Source organism: Macrotis lagotis, chromosome 1 (assembly GCF_037893015.1).
Source record: "Macrotis lagotis isolate mMagLag1 chromosome 1, bilby.v1.9.chrom.fasta, whole genome shotgun sequence".
Classification (NCBI taxonomy): Eukaryota; Metazoa; Chordata; class Mammalia; order Peramelemorphia; family Peramelidae; genus Macrotis; species Macrotis lagotis.
In genome coordinates this window covers 380,559,954-380,565,953 of record NC_133658.1, presented here as the reverse complement: position 1 = coordinate 380,565,953, position 6,000 = coordinate 380,559,954, and positions in this window count along the sequence as shown.

The following is a 6,000-nucleotide window of genomic DNA, read 5'->3' as shown; positions in this document are numbered from 1 at the left end:
TATTTTTCCAGCGTTGCCATTGCTGATCGCAACTCCCTCCTTTCTTATTTCTCCACTACCATGTATTGTATTTTCTCTCTCCTTTCACTCTGACTCTGCTGTAGGGTCGCTGAGTGGCACAGCAGACAGATCCCTGGTCCTGGGGCCAAGAAGCCTTGAGCCCCCATACCACCCCTTAGGTCCAGAATCCACCTGGCCCTATGGTCCTGGGCAGGCCATCCAATCCCAGCCCCTTGCAAGAAGTAAAAAAGAAAATGTGTTATATCTGAACACCATCCCCCCATGGTCCATCCTCTCCTTCTTTATTCACATCCCCACCCCTTCCGCCTGCTCCCCCCTCCTTTCTCCAGATGTCTATACCCCATTGAGTATATTTGCTGTTTCCTCTCCTAGCCATTTCTGATGAGAGCAAAGGTTCCCTCATGCCCCCTTGCCTCCCCCCTTCCATATCATTGCAATAGCTCATTGTAATAAAAAAATCTTATTATGTGAAATACCTTGGACTATTCCCCCTCTCCTTTTTCATTCTCCCTTTCCATTTCCCTTTTTTTCCTATTGACTCCATTTTTACACCATGTTTTATCTTCAAATTCAGCTTTCTCCTGTGCTTCAACTATAAAAGCTCCCTCTACCTGCTCTATTAACTGAGATGGTTAATATGAATATTATCAGTATCATTTTTCTATACATGCAGTTCATCCTCATTAAGTCCCTCATATTTCCCCCTTCTCCTCTAATCTCCATGCTTCACCTGAGTCCTGTATCTGAAGATCAAACCTTCTGTTCAGCACTGGCCATTCCAAAAGGAACCTTTGAAATTCCCCTGGTTCATTGAAAGTCCATCTTTTTCCCTGGAAGAAGACATTCAGCCTTGCTGGGTAGTTCATTCTTGGCTGCATTCTAAGCTCTCTTGCCTTCCGGTATATTGTATTCCAAGCCCTACGAGCTTCCAATATAGATGCTGCTAAGTCCTGAGTGATCCTGACTGCAATTCCATGATATTTGAACTGTGTCCTTCTGGCTGCTTGTAATATTTTCTCTTTGACTTGTGAGTTCTGGAACTTGGCTATAATATTCCTAGGGGTTGGTTTTTGGGGATCTCTTTCTCGGGGGATCGGTGGATTCTTTCCATTTCTATTTTGCCCTCTGCTTCTAGAATATCAGGGCAATTTTCCTGTAGTAATTCTTTGAAAATGATGTCAAGGCTCTTTTCCTGATCATGACTTTCAGGTATTCCAATAATTTTCAAATTATCTTTCCTAAGTCTGTTTTCAATATCAGTTTTTTTTTAATGAGATATTTCACATTTTCTTCTAATTTTTCCTTTTTTTGGTTTTGAAGTATTGATTCTTGATTTCTGGTAAATTCATCAATCTCTCTGAATTCTATTCTTTGTCTGAAGGATTTATTCTCCTCAGAGAGTTTTCTTATCTCTTTTTCCATCTGGCCAATTTTGCTTTTTAAAGCATTCTTCTCCTCAATAACTTTTTGAACTGTTTTATCCATTTGACCTAAGCTGTTTTTTAGCATGCTATTTTCTTCAGCATTTTTTTGGATTTCCTTGACTAAGCTGCTGACTTCATTTTCATGTTTTTCCTGCATCTCTCTCCTTTCTTTTCCCAGTTTTTCTTCTAACTCCCTCATTTGATTTTCAAAGTCTTTTTTGAGCTCTATCATAGCCTGAGCCCAATTTCTGTTGTTCTTGTAGTCTTTAGATGCAGGAGCTTGTGCTTCCTCATCTTCAGACTGAGTATTTTGATCCTTCTAGGGCTCATTTGCAAAATATTTCTCAATGGTCTTCCTCTTGTTTCTTTGCTTATTCATTTTCCGGCCTAAGCCTGTTTTTTTGGGGTGCTTCCTGAGCTTTTGGGACACTCCCACAAGGGTCTCAGTGTATGAGGTTCTGTCCTCCCTCCTGATCTGTGAATGAACATAAGCACCCCGCTCTGCCATGGGGCCGAGGTGGGGGGGCCCTGCTGTTCTATGGGGGGCCTAGACTGCAATCAGCATCTGAATGTGGTCAGACCCCCAGAGCCCTGTTCAAGGGGCAGAGGACAGAGCTCAGCAGTCTCTCTCTAATCACTCCCCTCCCTCAGCTCAATGTGCTCATGCCCTGGGGGCTCCTGCTTATGGGCTCCCCCTGCTTCTTTTTCCTGGATTTGGGCTGCAGAAAGACCAAGCTGCTTGCTGTGTGCCCTGAGGGCTGGGCCCCAAGTGCTCCCTCTGGCAGAGGTCCCCCACTGTTCCTGCACTTGTGAGCTGCAGCTCCTAGCACCCTGGGGCTGCCTCCGGGAGGCTGAAGTTCTTTGGCTCTGGCGGGCCACCCCTCTGGCGGGCCGTCCCTCCGGCCGGGGAGCAGAGCCTTTCTGCTCTTTTCCAGGTTACCTTGAGTAGGAGAACTGCCTCACTGGGTCCCTCTGTGGGTTCTGTCTCTCGAAAGTTTAGTTAGAGTCCTTAGTTTATGAGTTTTTATCAGAGAGCTCCTAAGACTGGATCCCTTAATGTCGCCATCTTGGCTCCCCTCACCAGATTTCTTTAATCTCTTCTAGGCATCTAAAGCTTCTTACTTACCACCAAAATGAAAATATCATTACCTCTATCACTGATTTTTTAAATATTGAATCTAATGACCACTTTATCATCTTTAACTTCCTTGACTCCTTTGAACTTCTGATACTGATGAATACTGCTTTCATTTAGTTATTCTCGATGAATTTTATGAAACAATTTTCTGCTGGTTCTGCTCCTCCCTGTTTAATCATTCTTCAGTTTTATTTGCTATTTTATTTTTCAAGTATTTCCTAAATTATGGGTGTACTCCAAGGGTGTATTCTATATCTATCCTGATTAATTCTTCCCATCTCCTAATACCCTTTCTGTCATAACCACTTTAAATTTTTCATTTTGCGTATGTCACATATATATATATATATATGTATATATATATATATACATATATATATATATATACCATATGTTGCTGTCAACAGTAGCATATGAAGTCATTGAAGGCAAAGAGCATTTCACTTCAGTATTTCTATGCCTAAGATTTATCAAAGTATCTGGGGCTTAACACATGCTTAATAATATCTAATTTTTTTGTATTTATTTTTTAAAATTTATTTATTTTCATCTATATGCACACATATCTTTTTAAGTTACAAAATTTACTTCCACTTTCCCTGCCCACCCCACTCCCCTCAGTTGTGGTCAGGTTAGCATTGTACACATATATTTTGGATAAACATGTTTATATATATTGGTCATTTTTGGTATGAGGAATTAGGATTAAGGGAAAGAGATAAATAAGAGATAATTTTTATAATGTTCATCAGGTTCTGAAGGGTTGGTTTTTCTTTTTTTTTGGTTTTGTTGTTTTTCTTTCTTTGGATAGGGATAATATAGCTGGTCTATTAGCTTTCTGAACTGCTGAGATGAGCTACTTCCATTAAGGATGTTCATCTCACAATGTTGTTATTAATGTGTACATTTGTTCTTTTGATTCTGCTCCCTTCATTCAGCATCAGAGGCTGTAAGTTGTTACATGCTTCTCTAGAGTCTGACCATTTAAGTTTTCTGTAGAACAATAATATTCCATAGCATTCACATACCATAAAGTGTTTAGCCATTCCCCAATTGATGGGCATCCCCTCAATTTCCAATTTTTTACTACTTCAAAAAGAGTTGTTGTGAATATTTTGGAACATGTAGTACTTTCCCTATTTTTATAATTTCTTCTGGATATAGACCTAAAATTGGAATTGCTAGCTCTTTGGACATAGTTCCATAATGCTCTCCAGAATGGCTGGATCTGTTCACAACTCCACCAGTAATGTATCAATGTCCCTCTCCACCCACAGCCTCTCAAAATTGATCATTTTCCCTTTTTCTCATCTTGGCCAATCTGATAGGTGTGTTTTAATTTGCATTAATTTTGCATTTAATTTTAATTTGCATTTCTCTAATCAATACTGTTTTGGAACTTTTTTCCATGTGATATGATGTATATATATATATATATATATATTATATATAATATAATATATATCTTTAATTTCTTCATTTGAAAAGTGTCCATTCATATCCTTTGACCATTTATCAACTGGGGAATGATTTGTAATCTTATAAATTTGATGCTGTTCTCTATATATTTTAGAAATGAAACCTTTATCAGAACTCCTAGCTGTGAAGATTGTTTCCCAGTTTTCTGTTTTCCTTCTAATTTTGGGAGCATTGTTGTTTTTAGTGCATTTTAAAATTTAATTTAATTTAATATAGTCAAAATCATTTATTTTGCATTTTATATTGTGTTCTAATTCTTTTTTGGTCATAAATTTATCTCCCTTTCCAAAGATCTGATAAAATTTCTTGGTCTATTAAATTTATCTATGGTGTCACCCTTTATGTCTAAATCTTATATCCATTTTGACTTTATTTTGGTATACAGTGTGAGATGTGGATCTATGCCAAGTTTTTGCCTTAGTATTTTCTAGTTTTCCCAGCAATTTTTGTCAAATAAGGTAATAATATCTTATTGGCTGGTTGAAGAGGCATCTCTCTCTATTTTATCTTTACATCCCTATGTCTGAGTATAATTTTTTCTCACAAAGTACTATATTTTAAAAATACTTGTTTTAATGAATGTGCCAAAATCAGAGACTCTAAAACTAGTCTTCTTTATTCATAGAAGTCATGTCTTAGGTAGAAATTTGGTTCTAAATTTGATATAAGACCCAAATTTCCTACAGTCGAAACTACCTTGTAAAAAACATTTTTGCATTTCCTTAAATTTACCTGGTCACATTATATATAGAAGATAATACTTTTTTTCTTTATACAATGAACTACTATATTTTTAACTAATGAAATGATTTATATCAGTGATAGGTGAACTTCACTGGTTCTCTATTCTGTTATCTCTCCATTATTTTGTCTCTCCACTTTTCCTCCTCTATGAGGGGTGTAAAGAATTTGTGGGTCAAGATAGCAGGGACCATTATAGCTATGACTGATGGACTAGAACATTAAGGTGAGAGAGCAAGGATAATGGTAAATACAAACATGAGCTAGATCCTAGATTTAGGTTTCAACAACTGATAGAGTCATTGTATCTGGGTCAATTATAGGGAATTTTTTGATATTTAAAGATGTCTATTTGTTCTCTGTTTTATCTCTCGTTTTCTGGATTTGAATAATTGAATTTATACAACTTAAATGTGGGTATAATAGTTACATGCTATATAATTTTTTTTAAAAAAGAAAAGGATTGTTGAAATTACCTAGATAATAAAATATATCATAGGGAACTCTTCCTGACTGTTTTTGATCAGCCTATCATTCTACCACTCTTCAAATATCTCTTGTCTAAGGGTATGATGGTTATGGATTCAAAATGAAAGCCACTTCCATTTTTAGTCTTGAGGGGGAGGTTAACTCTTAGGTTAAACTCACCAATCTAGCTCCATTATAGCCAAATACTCAAAAACTCAATGCAAAGCAAATCAGCAGGAAAATTCAAAGAAGTTCTATAGAGAAGATCTCATACAATACAGTAAAATAAAAGTGGACTAAGCTAATAACTTGAGAGGAAATATTATAACCCTGGGAAGCTCCACTTATAATACATGATGGAGTTAGCTTCCATATCATACACATCTGCCTGTCTGAGAACTAAGGTCTGCAATTTAAATGTCTCTTGCTCTTGACCACTTCCCTGAAGACTCTGCCTTGATATGTCCCTCTTTGATATCTTATAAACAAATTGAGGTAAGATCCTTATTAGGAATGTAGCATATCACTAAGAATTCTCTTAATTAATTATCACATTTTCCTCTAGTTATGCAATATAATAATAGCACTTCTCTCTAAAAATGGTCTTAAACTTGGACAGAATAATAAAATTTGATAATTTTAAGGGACCTCATATTAAATTCCCACTCTGATGTACCAGACAATTGGTTGTCAAATTGGATAAAATTTCCAAATTTTTTAAAAATCTTG